This window comes from Canis lupus, unplaced genomic scaffold (genome assembly GCF_003254725.2).
Source record: "Canis lupus dingo isolate Sandy unplaced genomic scaffold, ASM325472v2 SANDYSCAFF114, whole genome shotgun sequence".
In the NCBI taxonomy this organism is placed as follows: domain Eukaryota; kingdom Metazoa; phylum Chordata; class Mammalia; order Carnivora; family Canidae; genus Canis; species Canis lupus.
This window is the reverse complement of record NW_026019495.1, coordinates 254,373-271,265: the sequence shown is the minus strand read 5'-3', so window position 1 is coordinate 271,265 and position 16,893 is coordinate 254,373. Positions and strand designations below refer to the sequence as shown.

At 44.6% G+C, this 16,893-nt stretch overlaps 1 long non-coding RNA gene across 2 annotated transcripts in view; it reads right to left on the bottom strand.

Moving 5' to 3' along the window:
- Positions 1-2,067: 2,067 nt before the first annotated feature.
- Positions 2,068-16,893, bottom strand: part of LOC125754770 (uncharacterized) — a 147,611-nt gene continuing 132,785 nt past the window's right edge. For both annotated transcript variants that reach the window (XR_007409586.1, XR_007409587.1), the window contains one exon: positions 2,068-2,259. This is a non-coding gene — a long non-coding RNA (uncharacterized LOC125754770). The remainder of the gene's footprint in view (positions 2,260-16,893) is intronic.

Genomic DNA, 16,893 nt, shown 5'->3' with positions numbered 1-16,893 from the left:
AGGCCAAAATAATCTGGTGTTTTTTTTTGGAGGGCAGTTGTTATTGTTTTCCTTGGTTTTTCTTTTTCTTCCCTCTTTCTTTTCTGGAAAAGGTAATGAGGTGGATAAATTCAACTCCATAAAATAACATGAGGTAGTACTCACAGCCAGGAAGTCCATCAATACACATATATGATGTCTAACTACAGTTTAAAACAATGATTATAAAGATAGCAGCTGGGCTGGAAAAAGAGCACAGAAGAAAACTAGAGAATCCCTTACTGCAGAAATAAAAGAACTAAAATCTAGTCAGGCCAACGTTAAAAATGCTATAACTGAGATGCAGTCCCAAGTGGAAGCCATAAAAACAAGAAAGGTTATGGACCACAGAGACAGACGTAGGGAAGTCAGCCACTTATTAAAACAATAATATTCATATCTTAGGAGACTCAGAAGATGAAGAGAGAGAACAGGTGGGCCTTGCTCAGCCATTAGAAACGACAAATACCCACCATTTGCTTCAACATGAATGGAACTGGAAGGTATTATGCTGAGTGAAGTAAGTCAATCGGAGAAGGACAAGCATTGTATGTTCTCATTCATTTGGGGAATATAGATAATAGTGAAAGGGGATATAAGGGAACGGAGAAGAAATGTGTGGGAAATATCAGAAAGGGAGACAGAACATAAAGACTCCTAACTCAGGGAAATGAACTAGGGGTGATGGAAGGGGAGGAGGGCGGGCGGTGGGGGTGAATGTGTGATGGGCATTGAGGGGGGCACTTGATGGATGGACACTGGGTGTTTTTCTGTATGCTGGCAAATTGAAAACCAATAAAAAATAAAATTATTATTAAAATAGAAGAAAGAAAGAAATGAAAGAAAGAAAGAAAGAAAGAAAGAAAGAAAGAAAGAAAGAAAGAAGAAAAAAGAAAGAGAGAGTGGCACCTGGGTGGTCATTCAGTTAAGCTTCTGCTGTAGGCGCAGATCATGATACAGGTCCCAAGGCCTGTTTAGCAGGGAACCTGCTTCTCCCTCTCCCTCTGCCACTCTCGCTCATGCTTTTTCTCCTCTCTCTCTCATATAAATAAATAACATCATTGAAAAAGAAACAAACTCAGAAGGAAGAGAAATCTCCCATGTAGAAGAATTTCAAACAATTCGTGCAGACATACCACACTCAAGTTCATGAGCATAGCTTCAAACTTTTATGTGTGCAATATACATAGTAACTTCCTTCTGCAAAATATATTATGAAAAACCTAAAATAATAATGATAATATAATAATAATAATAATAATAATAAAGAATCACTTAACTACGGAGAAAGATGACAAACACTACCTCAGCAAGATGATCAGATCGATACCAAGACTGATAAATCATGTTGATAGTATCTATCCTTTATATGATATAATGAAAATGGCAGTATATCTCTGTATATAATCCACAAAAACAGTTCAGTCATGAGATAAACAACAGACATGTCCCAACTGAGGGAAATTTTACAAAATACTCTACTTCTCAAAGTGTTCCAGTTCAACAACAAAAAGGAAAGGCTGAAAGACTGTCACAATCCAGAGGAGCCTAAGAAAACAGGAGGACAAATGGAATGTGATATGAGGGATGGTAACTTAGCAAAAACTAAGGAAATCTGAATAAAGTATGGTCTTTGGTTAATGCGAATATTTTAATATTGATTCATTAGTTCATATTTGTACCGTACTAATATAAGATATCAATAATTGGAGAAATAGAGTGCCAGTGCATGCGAATGCTCTGTACTATCTTCTCAATTTCCCTATAAATCTTTGTTTTTTTCCTAATAAATAAGATTTATTTTGAAAATTGACTTAAATGAATCAGGATCCAAGTGTGAAGACATTTTAAGAATCGTTGAATTAACTTTTGCCTTATTCTTAAAGAGTTCCTTCGGTGGGAACAAAGAAATAATTTTATATCAGAAGGAAAGAACAACACTTATGAACACGTATAATGCCTCCTCAACCTGAAAAGCAGGAAAGGATAATAAAAGCAAAAATCAGAAAAAAATACTTCTATTATAATAGACACCATATTGCAAGTGCATTTAAAATTAGCAATGCATAACATTTATTTCCTGGACATTTGTCTTCCAAAGAGTTCACAGTTTTTCAGTGTCAGTTGAATTAGGGGAAGAATCTCAGGGAAGAATCCTTCACATAATAATAGGACCATTGTAATAATGTTTCTCAGTTCTTTCCAAATCCATAAAGATGCATTCCCTGATGAGTGACTGAGCTGTGAAGAAAGAGATGAGAAAGCATCATCCCTCTGAACTATTTGTGTCAGAATATTTTAACCATAGTACTACGGATAGTAAATTATCCTTATTACCAGGAAATACGTCTCAGATTGGAATCTGAGCAATTAGATGGGCAGAGAAAAAAACTTAGACTCACTCCTCATCTTTTAAAGATAAAGGAGAGCTTTTCTATGTACAAAGTCAGTTGTTAAGATAGCCTTAGGGAATAAGAGTCTGCAGCATGGAATCCTGCTGCACAGCTGGGACGCCCACGCCCCAGGTCTTCCTGATCCCAAATCCCTGGGCCTGTCCCCCAACACACGCTGCCAAGCTGAGGTCATTTGCAATTGCTCTCTTAGGAGCTCCAGGGAAGGGGAAAGAGCTAGATAGGATGGGACTGGACACAAGGAGGTCGAGAAAATGAAGGCCTTTCTACTTTAAGTTCAGTGTTCGAACAAGTCCAGCCATCCCAGGCCCCTGTGAAGAAGACCTGAAATTTACATTACTTCAGTTACAGGAAAAAAACAAAGGTTTACAGCTTAATGGCCTAGAAAGCCCCACAATAAAATGAAACTGAGCCCATGTCAAGGGCTGGAAGCGCCTATTAGAATGAGAGCAGAGCCCAATACCCTTGAAGGCCCCATATCAAAATGTAAACATAACTTGAGGAATTGCTCCAGCCCTTCTGGAGGACCCCGAGACAAGCCCTTAAAACTAAGCTAAAACCCACCTCGGGGTCCACGTCCCTGCTCCGCTGTGTTGGGTGTACTTGGACGCAAGCTGGAGTTTGGAAATCAACCCTTGTGTGTTTGCATTGGTGTCAGCTCCTTAGTGGTTTCTCAGATTCGCAAACTTGGGCACAACACCCCCATGTCCCCTCCTACCTTGGCTGAACCCCTATCCCCTCCCACCCAGGGTAACACTCAGTCTCCTCCCTGCCTACAACAGCTGGGCACAGGCCGTCACACAGGTCCCATGAGCACGGTGGGGACTCCCGCCGTCCCTGGCCTCCCAGAGGAAGGAAGGAGGTTTTGGCAGTAGACACTCCCATGGTGGCCCCAGGGATCCATGCCCAGGACAGACAGGTTGGGGTCTGTGTCCCTGATGCCAGCTCCTCCTCCCCGGTTTTCCCACAGGAAATGAAGGAGGAGACCCTAGTCTCCTCTAGGGACATCACGCTGGGGGACCTGGACATCAACAGGATGTTCAGCAGTCACGTCATGTTTTGGGACTACTAGGGGGTAGGGTGAGGCTGAGGGGCCAGGGGGATCGGGACCCGGGAGGACCGGGGGCTTCTGGGTAGGGAACACAGGGCTTCAGAGCCTGGGGAAGAACAGCAGCCAACAACACACCGCTCCATGGTAGATTGTTGGGGATGAACACCGTGCCCCCACCCTCGGGGTCTCAGGGATGAGGAGGCCACTAGGACGGGGCCTCCAGGGATTGCCATGTAAGCTGAACCCCAAAGGGGTGAGGGACGGCCCCCTGAAAAGCAGGGGGCTGGGGTGAGGGCCGTGGGGCCAGTAAGGGGACCTGGGGGCAGGGTGCATGGCCGTGACTGGAGGACACACATCGATCTGATGAGGGTCGGACGGGTCAGGGTGATACCCACCCTCAGGACTTTATATATTTCTAAATTCTATGCATTCAATTTGAGACAATTTGCAATTTGTAAACATACATAGTATGATGACCCCCAGATAATGCCCCTGGTCCAGCCAGGGCCCTGCACTCACCACAGGGGTCCCCAGGGGCAGGTGTCACAGCATACCCCAGACTGGGGTCGCCTTTATCTGTAGACGTCTCCATGTGCATCTTAGAGAAAGGGGATGCCCTGTGTCCGCAGGCCCCCCACACCATCCTCCCATTCCCCAGACCCACACCATCCCCTAACATCATCATCCCCATGGCATAGCCCCTACACCATCCCCCTCACACACTCACAGCCTCACACAATCCCCACCCACACTATACCCCAACACCATCCCCGCTACACCATCCCCCACAACCCACCACCATCATACCCTTGCCCCCACACCATCGACCCCCACACCATCGTCCCTGAGCAAGGACCCAGTGCACCTGCACCCTGTGGGACATGCTCAGACTCCCCGGGGTTCTCTGGATACCCTGCTCACATCAGAAGCCCGGGTGTCCCATTGAGTACCCAGCGGTTGCAGGGAGGAGGGAAGGCAGGGAGTCCCGGACAGTGTGTGTGCAGGAGAGTGGTGCAGAAGACACACTGTGCCCTGCCTCCACCCACTGTCCCTCCGGGAGTGCGGCACAACCTGCACAGGACACCAGCCCATAACCCAGAGGGACCTGGACTGACTTGGGCCCAGGCTCTGTGGGGGCTGGGTTGATTTGAGCCCCCACCAGTCCCAACTCAAAGACTAATGGAATCAGGCCCGCATGGCCCTGGCCAACCCTGGATTCTGGCCCCGGGCTGAGCGAGCCCTCTCAAAGTGGATGTGGCCTCCTGGGCCCTGGGCGTGCCCCACCGATACAGGTCGCTTATCTAGGGCAGCCCTGGGGATCCCGGGACACATCAGTGTGGGGAGAGGAGGGGTAAGCCGGTGGGCCACACCTGCACCCACACCATGAGGCAGGCTCCTCCAGGTGCTGGGGCCCCAGAGGGTCCGAGGCAGGGGTCCAGCTGCCCTGCGGGGACCCAGCACAGGAGCCCATGACCAGCAGGTCCAGGTCAGCTCTGCTGTCCTCAGAACTGTCACTCAGGCTGAAACCTCAGGACACACGCCACCACCCGGAGTCCACACATGCTCCCAGATGGGGGACTCCAGCACCCGCCCACCCACCCCATGTGATTCTTGCCCCCACATAAAGGACAGAAAGGTCTCCTTCCCCAGGGGAAGACACGCACCTTCGGCTCTGAGCCCATTTGCTGTACAAAGTCAATAAAGTGTTGTGGTGCGAAAATGCACAGCCAGCCCATTTCTGTGTCTCCCAGAACTCTGTGCACGGGGGGTGGAGAGACCCCCAGAGAGGAGGAGGGGGCACCACCTAGGCCCCAACCAGCCCCTGCAGGGGCGCCACCAGGCAAACACAGCTGACGTCCCCACGTGCCTTCCCGGGGCGGCCGGACCCACTGCCAGACATGGGAATGTGGCCGAGCCGGAACTTCCAGCTCAGCTGACCCTCCAGCTGAAAGTCACTGCACGAGTGAGCGCCAGTGTGGCCAGGAGAGCCCAGCTAGCCGCCCAGTACCAGCACCAGAAATGATATTCTGCCAACCATTTTGGGGTTTTGGGTGACCCAGCCAGAGGATCCGATAGCTGCACGGGATAGCTGCATGTGATAGACACACACGCACCTCAAAACCAACAAAAGTCGGAATCCCCCCAATGTTGTCAAACAGCAGCCAGATGGTTACATACACTACGCTGTGGTCCCCAATAGGATACATGGAAAACGCTATAAGCCATTACTGCAGAGGTGCTGGAGGCACCGAGATGTGCCTGCTGTGATCCAACAAGGAGTGCAGAGGGGCAGGAAGCATCCTCCGGAGAGGGGGCCCACCTAGGAAAGGACACTAGGTCCCTGTGAAGGCTACAGAGGGTGAAATCTGTCCTCCTCTCTTTCAGCTTCTGGTTTTCCTCCTAAATGCCATTTTCCTCAATCATATTAGAAAGAATTTATTTTATGTTTTTAAATTTCTTTTTATTGGAGTCCAATTTGTATGAATTCTTTCTTCAGCAAGGGTGTCATTCAGGAGAGAAGGAGAGATAAAGATTTTCCTAGACAGGCAACATATAAAGGAGTTCATGACCACTTAACCAGTCCAGTAAGGAATTTTAAGAGGGACTCTTCTAGTGGGGGAAAAAAAAGAGACCAAAAGCAACAAAGACTAGAAAGGACCAGAGAACGTCACCAGAAACACCAACTCTTCTGGTAACAGAAATGCACAAAGTTCATATCTTTGAATAATCACTCTGACTGCTGATAGACTAAATGCTTCAATCAAAAGATATAGGGTATCAGAGTGGCTTAAAAAGCAGGATCCAGGATGCCTGGGTGGCTCAGGGGTTGACCCTCTGCCTTTGACTCAGGGTGTGATCCTGGAGTCTTGGATCGAGTCCCATATTGGGCTCCTGGTGGGGAGCCTGTTTCTCTCTCTGCCTAATTTTCTGCCTCCTCTCTCTCTCTCTCTCTCTCTCTCTCTCACTATCATAAATAAAATTATTATTAAAAAAACAACATCCATCTGTACGCTGCCTATAAGATGCTCACCTTCGACCTATAGACACCAACAGATTGAAAGTCAGGGGATGGAAAATCACTATGACGCTAATGGATATCAAAAGAAAGCTGGAGGACTCATACTTATATCAGACAAATGAGATTTGAAACCAAAACCTGGGGGACACCTGGTGGCTCAGAGGTTGAGCATCTGCCTTCGGCTCAGGGTGTGATTCTGGGATCCCAGGATCGAGTCCCACATCAGCCTCCCTATGGGGAGCCTGCCTCTCACTCTGCTATGTTCCTTCCTCTGCTTCTCTGTGTAATTCTCATGAATAAATAAATAAATATTTTAAATTTCAAAAAAGAAAGAACAAATACTGTAAGAAGAGATGAAGAAGGGCATTATTTCATAATTAAAAAGACTCTCTATCATGATCAAACAACTAAATATTTATGCTGCCAACATGGGAGTACCTAAATATAGAAACCACTGTTGGTGGGAATGTGAACTGATGCAGCCACTCTGGAAAACTTTGTGGAGGTTCCTCAATGAGATAAAAATAGACCTTCAAGACAACCCAGAAATTGCACTGTTGGGGAGTTACCCCAAAGATTCAGATGCAATGAAACGCCGGGACACCTGCACCCCGATGCTTATATTAGGAATGTCCACAATAGCCAAACTGTGGAAGGAGCCTCGGTGTCCATCGAAAGTTGAATGAATAAAGAAGATGTGGTTTATGTATACAATGGAATATTACTCAGCCATTAGAAGTGGACTGCTCCCGAGTTACTGTGTGGGCTGGATACAGGTTTCCAGAGCTGGCCGCTGCCACTGGGGTTGTTCCTCCTGGGACCTCACGGGGTAAACTAACCGCACTGAGCCCTGCACCAAGCAGGGGACAGAGCAGCTCCCCCAAATGCTAACACCTGAAAATCAGCACAATAGGCCCCTCCGCCAGAAGACCAGCTAGACGGACAAGTTCCAGGGGAAGTCAAGGGACTTAAAGTACACAGAAACATAAGATACTCCCCCATGTTTTTTTTTTATTTCTGATTGCTTCCCCCACCCTTTTTCCCATTTTCTTTCTTTTCTTTCTTTTTTTATTCTCTTTTATCCTTCTTTCTTCCTTTATTCTTTTTCCTTTTTCTCTTTTCTTTCCTTCTTTCTCTCCTCTCTTTTTCTCCTTTTCCCAATTCAATTTGTTTTTGGCCACTAGGCACTCAGGAAAATGACTAGAAGGAAAACCTCACCTCAAAAGAAAGAATCAGAAACAGTCCTCTCTCCCACAGAGTTACAAAATCTGGATTACAACTGAATGTCAGAAAGCCAATTCAGAAGCACTATTATACAGCTAATGGTGGCTCTAGAAAAAAGCATAAAGGACTCAAGAGACTTCAGGACTGCAGAATTTAGATCCAATCAGGCTGAAATTAAAAATCAATTGAATGCAATGCAATCCAAACTAGAAGTCCTAATGACGAGGGATAACGAGGTGGAAGAACAAGTGAGTGACATAGAACACAAGTTGATGGCAAAGAGGGAAACTGAGGAAAAAAGAGACAGACAATTAAAAGACCAGGAAGACAGATTAAGGGAAATAAACGACAGCCTGAGGAAGAAAAACCTATGTGAAATTGGGGTTCCCAAGGGTGCCGAAATGGACAGAGGGCCAGAATATGTATTTGAACAAATCATAGCTGAAAACATTCCTACTCTGGGAAGGGAAACAGGCATTCAGATCCAGGAAATAGAGAGATACCCCCCTAAAATCAATAAAAACCGTCCAACACCTCGACATTTAATCGTGAAGCTTGCAAATTCCAAAGATAAAGGAAGATCCTTAAAGCAGCAAGAGACAAGAAAATCCTGACCTTTATGGGGAGGAGCATTAGGGTAACAGCAGACGTCTCCACAGCGACCTGGCAGCCCAGAAAGGGCTGGCAGGATATATTCAGGGTCCTCCATGAGAAGAACATGCAACCAAGAATACTTTATCCAGCAAGGCTCTCATTCAAAATGGAAGGAGAGATAAAGAGCTTCCAAGACAGGCAGGAACTGAATGAATATGTGACCTCCAAACTAGCTCTGCAAGAAATTTTAAGGGGGACTCTTAAAATTCCCCTTTAAGAAGAAGTTCAGTGGAACAATCCACAAAAACAAGGACTGAATAGATATCATGATGACACTAAACTCATATCTGTTGATAGTAACTCTGAACGTGAACAGGCTTAATGACCCCATCAAAATGCGCAGGGTTTCAGACTGGATAAAAAAGCAGGACCCATCTATAGCTGTCTACAAGAGACTCATATTAGACAGAAGGACACCTACAACCTGAAAATGAAATGTTGGAGAACAATTTACCATTCAAAAGGTCCTCAAAAGAAAGCAGGGGTAGCCATCCTTATATCAGATAAACTAAAATTTACCCTGAAGACTGTAGTGAGAGATGAAGAGGGACACTAAATCATACTTAAGGGATCTATCCCACAAGAGGACTTAACAATCCTCAATATATGCCCCGAATGTGGGAGCTCCCAAATATTTAAAGCAATTAATAACCAAAGTGAAGAAATACTTAGATAATAATACACTTATACTTGGTGACTTCAATCTAGCTCTTTCTACCCTCGATAGGTCTCTAAGCACAACATCTCCAAAGAAACAAGAGCTTTAAATGATACACTGGACCAGATGGATTTCACAGAAATCTACAGAACTTTACATCCAAACTCAACTGAATACACATTCTTCTCAAGTGCACATGGAACTTTCTTCAGAATAGACCACATACTGGGTCACAAATAGGGTCTGAACCGATACCAAGGGATGGGGATCGTCCCCTGCATATTCTCAGACCATAATGCCTTGAAATTAGAACTAAATCACAACAAGAAGTTTGGAAGGACCTCAAACACGTGGAGGTGAAGGATCAACCTGCTAAAAGATGAAAGGGTCAACCAGGAAATTGAGGAAGAATTAAAAAGATACATGGAAACTAATGAGAATGAACATACAACCGTTCAAATTCTTTGGGATGCAGCAAAAGCAGTCCTAAGGGGGAAATATATCACAATACAAGAATCCATTCAGAAACGGGAAACTACTCAAATACAAAAGCTAACCTTACACATAATGGGGCTAGAGAAAAAAAAGCTGATAGATCCTACACCCAACAGAAGAATAGAGTTAATTAAAATTCGAGCAGAACTCAAGGAAATCGAGACCAGAAGAACTGTGGAACAGATCAACAGAATGAGGAAATGGTTCTTTGAATGAATTAATAAGATAGATAAACCATTAGCCAACCTTATTAAAAAGAAGAGAGAGAAGACTCAAATTAATAAAATCATGAATGAGAAAGGAGAGATCACTACCAACACCAAGGAAATACAAACGATTTTAACAACATATTATGAACAGCCATACACCAATAAATTACGCAATGTAGAAGAAATGGACGCATTCCTGGAAAGCCAGAAACTACCAAAACTGGAACAGGAAGAAATAGAAAACCTAAACAGGCCAATAACCAGGGAGGAAATTGAAGCAGTCATCCAAAACCTCCCACGACACAAAAGTCCGGGCCAGATGGCTTCCCAGGGGAATTCTATCAAACGTTTAAAGAAGAAAACATACCTATCCTACTAAAGCTGTTTGGAAAGATAGAAAGAGATGGAGTACTTCCAAATTCGTTCTATGAAGCCAGCATCACCTTAATTCCAAAACCAGACAAAGACCCCACCAAAAAGGAGAATTACAGACCAATAGCCCTGATGAACATGGATGCAAAAATTCTCAACAAGATACTAGCCAATAGGATCCCACAATACATTAAGAAAATTATTCACCATGACCAAGTAGGACTTATCCCTGGGACACAAGGCTGGTTCAACACTCATAAAACAATCACTGTGATTCATCATATCAGCAAGAGACAAACCAAGAACCATATGATCCTCTCATTAGATGCAGAGAAAGCATTTGACAAAATAGAGCATCCATTCCTGGTCAAAACACTTCAGAGCGTAGGGATAGAGGGAACATTCCTCGACATCTTAAAAGCCATCTAGGAAAAGCCCACAGCAAATATCATTCTCAATGGGGAAGCACTGGGAGCCTTACCCCTAAGATCAGGAACAAGACAGGGATGTCCACTCTGACCACTGCTATTCAAAATAGTACTGGAAGTCCTGCCTCAGCAATCAGACAACAAAAAGAAATAAAGTCATTCAAATTGACAAAGAAGTCAAACTCTCCCTCTTCGCCAATGACATGATACTCTACCTAGAAAAACCAAAAGCCTCCACCCCAGGATAGCTAGAACTCATACAGCAATTTGGTAGCGTTGTAGGATACAAAATCAATGCCCGGAAATCAATGGCATTTCTATACACTAACAATGAGACTGAAGAAAGAGAAATTAGGGAGTCAGTCTCATTTACAATTGCACCCAAAAGCATAAGATACCTAGGAATAAACCTAACCAAGGAGGTAAAGGATCTATACCCTAAAAACTATAGAAAACTTCTGAAAGAAATTGAGGAAGACACAAAGAGATGGAAAAATATTCCATGCTCATGGATTGGCAGAATTAACATTGTGAAAATATCAATTTTACCAAGGCAATGTTCACCTTTAATGCAAACCCTATCAAAATACCATGGACTTTCTTCAGAGACTTAGAACTAATTATTTTAAGATTTGTGTGGAATCAGGATCCCTGGGTCATGCAGCGGTTTGGCGCCTGCCTTTGGCCCAGGGCACGATCATGTAAATCCAGGATTGAATCCCATGTCAGGCTCCTGGTGCATGGAGCCTGCTTCTCCCTCTGACTGTGTCTCTGCCTCTCTCTCTCTCTCTCTGTTTGTGACTATCATAATAAAAAAAGACTTGTGTGGAATCAGAAAAGACCCTGAATAGCGAGGCGAATTTTAAAAAAGACAACCATATCTAGGGGCATCACAATGCCAGATTTCAGGGTGTACTACAAAGCTGTGGTTCAAGACAGTGTGGTACTGGCACAAAAACAGACAAATGGATCAATGGAACAGAAGAGAGAACCCAGAAGTGGACCCTGAACTTTATGGTCAACTAATATTCGATAAAGTTGGAAAGACTATCGATTGGAAGAAAGACAGTCTCTTCAATAAATGGTGCTGGGAAAATGGACATACACATGCAGAAGAAAGAATGAAACTACACCACTCTCTTTCACCATACACAAAAATAATCTCAAAATGAATGAAAGATCTAAATGTGAGACAAGAGTCCATCAAAATCCGAGAGGAGAACACAGGCTATATCTTTTTTTGAACTTGGCCACAGTAACCTCTTGGAGATACATCCACGAAGGCAAAATAAACAAAAGCAAAAATGAACTATTGTGATTTCATCAAGATAAGAAGCTTTTGCACAGCAAAGGATACAGTCAACAAAACTAAAAGACAACCTACAGAATGGGAGAAGATATTTGCAAATGACGTATCAGATAAAGGGTTAGTTTCAAAGATCGATAAAGAACTTCTTAAAATCAACAACAAAGAGACAAAGAATCCAATCATGAAATGGGCAAAAGACATGAAGAGAAATCTCACAGAGGACGACATTGCCATGGCCAACATGAACATAAAAAAAATGCTCTGCATCACTTGCTATCATGGAAATACAAATCAAAACCACAATGAGAACCACCTCACACCACTGAATGGGGATAATTAACAAGGCAAGAAAAAAACAAATGTTGGAGAGGATGCAGAGAAAAGGGAAGACTCTTACACTTTTGGTGGTAATGTGAACTGGTGCAACCACTCTGGAAAACTGTCTGGAGGTTCCTCAAAGAGTTAAAAATAGACCTGCCCTATGACCCAGCAATTGCACTGTTGGGGATTTACCTCAAAGATTCAGATGCAATGAAACGCGGGGACACCTGCACCCCGATGTTCATAGCAGCAACGTCCACAATAGCCAAAATGTGGAAGGAGGCTTGGAGTCCTTTGAAAGATGAATGGATAAGGAACATGTGGTTTATGTATACAATGGAATATTACTGAGCCATTAGAAACGACAAATACCCACCTTTTGCTTCAACCTGGATGAAACTGGAGGGTTTGACGCTGAGTGAAGTAAGTCAATCGGAGAAGGACAAACATATGTTCTCATTCAATTGGTTAATATAAATAATAGTGAAAGGGAATATAAGGGAATGTAGAAGAAATGTGTGGGAAATATCAGAAAGGGAGACAGAACATAAAGACTCCTGACTCTGAGAAAGGAACAAGGGATGCTGGAAGGGGAGGAGGGCAGGGGGTGCGGGTGAATGGGTGACGGGCACTGAGGGGGGCACTTGCCGGGATGAGCCTGGGTGTTACTCTGCTTGTTGGTAAATTGAACACCAATAAAAAATAAATTTATTTTTTAAAAAAAGTTCAAACAACTAAATATTTATGCTGCAAACATAGGAGTACCTAAATATAGAAACCAATTAATGACAAACGTACAGGAACTCACTGATAATAATACAATGACAGGGGATTTTACCACCCAATGATGGCAATGGACTGATCGTCTATGCAGAAAATCAACAGGGGAACAATTGCCTTGACACACTGGACCACAGGGACTCCACAGATATAGTCTGAACATTTCATCCTAAAGCAGAACACACATTCCTTTCAAGTGCACATGGGACATTCTCCAGAACAGATCATATCATGGCCCACAAATCAGCCATCAACAGGTACAACAGGTACAAGAAGGTTGATATCACACCCTGTACATTTTTAGACCACGACGCTAAGAAACTCGAAGTCGACAGTAAGAAAAAATTTGGACAGACCAAAAATACGTGGAGATTATGAACATCCTACTAGAGAATGAATGGAGCAACCAGGAAATTAAGGAGGAAATATAAAACAAATGAAAATGAAAACATGTTTCTCCAAACGTCTGGGATGTAGCAAAGGCAGTCCTAAGAGGGAAGTACATAGCAATCCAGGCCTACCTCAAGAAATAAGAAGTCTCCAATACACAACCTAACCCTACACCTAAAGGAGCTGGTAAAGCAATAGCAAACAAAGCCTAAAGCCTACAGAAGAAGGGAAAAAATAAAGATGAGAGCAGAAATAAACAATACAGAAAAAACAAAACAGTAGAATGGAATAACGAAACTAAGAGCTGGTTCTTTTTTTTTTTTTTGATAGTCACACAGAGAGAGAGAGAGAAAGGCAGAGACACAGGCAGAGGGAGAAGCAGGCTCCATGCACCGGGAGCCCGACGTGGGATTCGATCCCGGGTCTCCAGGATCGCGCCCTGGGCCAAAGGCAGGCGCCAAACCACTGCGCCACCCAGGGATCCCTAAGAGCTGGTTCTTCAAAATAATTAATAAAATGTATCAAGCCCTAGCCAGCCTTATCAATGAGAAAAGAGAAAACCTAAATAAATAAAATCACAAATGAGAGAAGAGAGATCACAATCAACACCAGAAAAATAAAACAATTATAAGGGAATACTATGAAAGATTATATGCTAACAAACTGGGAGACCTGGAAGAAATGGACAAATCCCTAGAAATGTGCAAACGAGCAAAACTGAAATAGGAAGAAATAGAAAATATGAACAGACCCATAATTAGCAAAGAAACAGAATCAGTAAGGCACCTGGGTGCCTCAGTGGTTGAGCATCTGCTTTAGCTAAGGTCATGTTCCCAGGCTCCTGGGGGATCACGTCCTACATCAGGCTCCCCGCATGGAGCCTCATTTTCCCTCTGCCTATAACTCTGCCTCTCTGTGTCTCTCATGAATACGTAAATAAAGGTGCAGCCACTGTGGAAAACAGTCTGGAGGGTCCTTGAGAAGTTAAAGATAGGGGATCCCTGGGTGGCACAGCGGTTTGGCAACTGCCTTTGGCCCAGGGCCTGATCCTGGAGACCCGGGATCGAATCCCACGTCGGGCTACTAGTGCATGTAGCCTGCTTTTTTCTCTGCCTGTGTCTCTGCCTCTCTCTCTCTGTGACTATCATAAAAAAATTTTTTAAAAAGAAGTTAAAAATAGAGCTACCCTACGATTCCAAAATTGCACAGCTAGGTATTTACCCTGAGGATACAAAAGTAGTTTAGTAGATTCGAAGGGGAACACGCAGCCCAGTGTTGGTAGCAGCATTATCAACAACAGCGAAACTGTGTATACAGCCCAGATGTCCATCGACGATGAATGGGCAGAGACAATGTGGTAAATATACACACTGCAACATCACTGGGTCATCAGAAGGGATGAAATGAAGCCATTTACAATGACGTGGGAGAAGTAGAAGGGACTTACACTAAATGAACTCAGTCAGTCAGAGTAAGACAGGTACCAAATACCATACAATTGCATTCACATGTGAATTTTAAGAAACCAAACTGGCAAAGGGGCAAATGGGGGGATGAGAGATGCAAACCAAGATACACACTCTTAACCACACAAAATAATCTAATAAATACCAGAGGAAGGTGGGGCGGATGGGGAATCAGGGGATGGGGATAGTGGAGGTCACCTCGGACCAGTACCAGCTGTTGTATTCAAGGGTTGAATCACTATGTTGTAAACCTGAAACTATATCATACTGTGTTTACAAAGAGGAATTCAAGTAAAACTTTAAAATAATAATTGGTAGTATAGAGGATACCTGTGCGCACAAGAGATAAAATCAGAAAGGCAACTGAAAATCCAAACAAAACTCTTTAGAGCCACAAACCCCTCCTTAGCTGAGCTCAGGAGAAGCCTGCCATGCCTATTCTCACCCCAGCAGAAGCCTGGATTTTGATTCTCTGGGGAGGCCACTGACTTGGTGGAGTCAGGCTATCTTTGAAACCAAAACCTAAATAGAGTGCATAAAACTAAACTGCCCAAGATGCTAGGAGTCCCAGTGCAGGCACATGCCAAGACCCAAACTCTAACCATACACAGACATAACCCTTACCCTACACTTAAGCCTAATGTTAACCTAACCCTTAAACAAGAACTATCACTAATCAAAAACCAAACACAAACCCCAAGACCGAAACACATTCACTGAACCTTCCTGCCAACCCTTACCCTAACTCCTAAACCTATTCTAAACCCTTAACCCTGACCCTTACCTTAAATCTAACCCTAACCTCTAACCATAACCTTAACTTAATGTACTCAATCGTATTCCTAAACTTAACCCGTACCCTAACCCTAACCCTCTAATACTAATCCTATCTCATACCCAAAAGTGTACCCTAACCCGTACCCTAAAACTAATCCCTAACCCACTGCCTAGCCCTCTCTTAACCCTAACCCTCTAATACTAATCCTATCTCATACCCAAAAGTGTACCCTAACCCGTACCCTAAAACTAATCCCTAACCCACTGCCTAGCCCTCTCTTAACCTTTTCCAAGCCGTACCCTGACCCTGACCTAACCCTAAACCTAACCCTTACCAAACACTAACCCTAATCCTATCCCTAAACCCTATCCTAAACCTAACCCTAGCCCTAACACTTAACCTAGCCGTAACTTTTACTCTAACCCCTAACCCTAACCCCTGACCCTAACTCACACCCTAAACCCTAACCGCAAACCTAGCCCAAACCTAACTCTCACCATAACCCAAACCCCAACTCCTAACCTCCTGCCCTAATCCCTAAAGTCTAAACCCTATCCCTAACTCTAACTCCTGTCCCTCACACAAACCCCCATCCTAACTCCTAACCACTGACCCTTACCCTTATCCCTCACCCTAACCTCTAATCCGTAACCATAAGCATAATAATAACCCCTAACATCTAACCTAAGCCTAACCACCAAATGCCTCCCCTCCCCTGACCCTACCATTCATTCTACCCATTCACTTACCCTATGGTTCTGAGGAGTCCCTACTGATATGGACGTGGTCCCCAATGGCACCTCCAGAGTCCTCCAGGACGTCCTGTGGAAGCCGGGGTCCTGTGAGTGCAGACGTGGCCCCACGTGTTCCAGAGACTTAGTCAGCGGGTCCTGAGTACGCCTGGTCTCCTGTCACCGTGGGTATGCCTCACATCCTCTGGAAGCCTCACAGCAGGTTCTCAGGAGGCCCGGGGCTCCTGTCAGCCTGGACATGGCCCCATGTCCCCCAGAAAACTCACCGCAGGTCCTGAGGAGGCTGTGGGTTCCTGTCAGCCTAGATGCAGCCCCATGTCTCCCAAAGCCAAAGTGCAGGTCTTGAGGAGGACGGGGGTCCTCTCAGTCTTGACGTGGCCCCACATTTTCCTCAGCCTCACCATAAGACCTGAGGAGGTTGGGGGCTCCTGTCAGCATGGACGTGGCCCCAAATCATCCCAGTCCTTCACAGTGCATCCTGAGGAGGCCGGAGACTCCTGTCAGTGTGGATTCGGCATCCACATTTTTCTTAGGCCTCACCACAGGCTCTGACAAGGC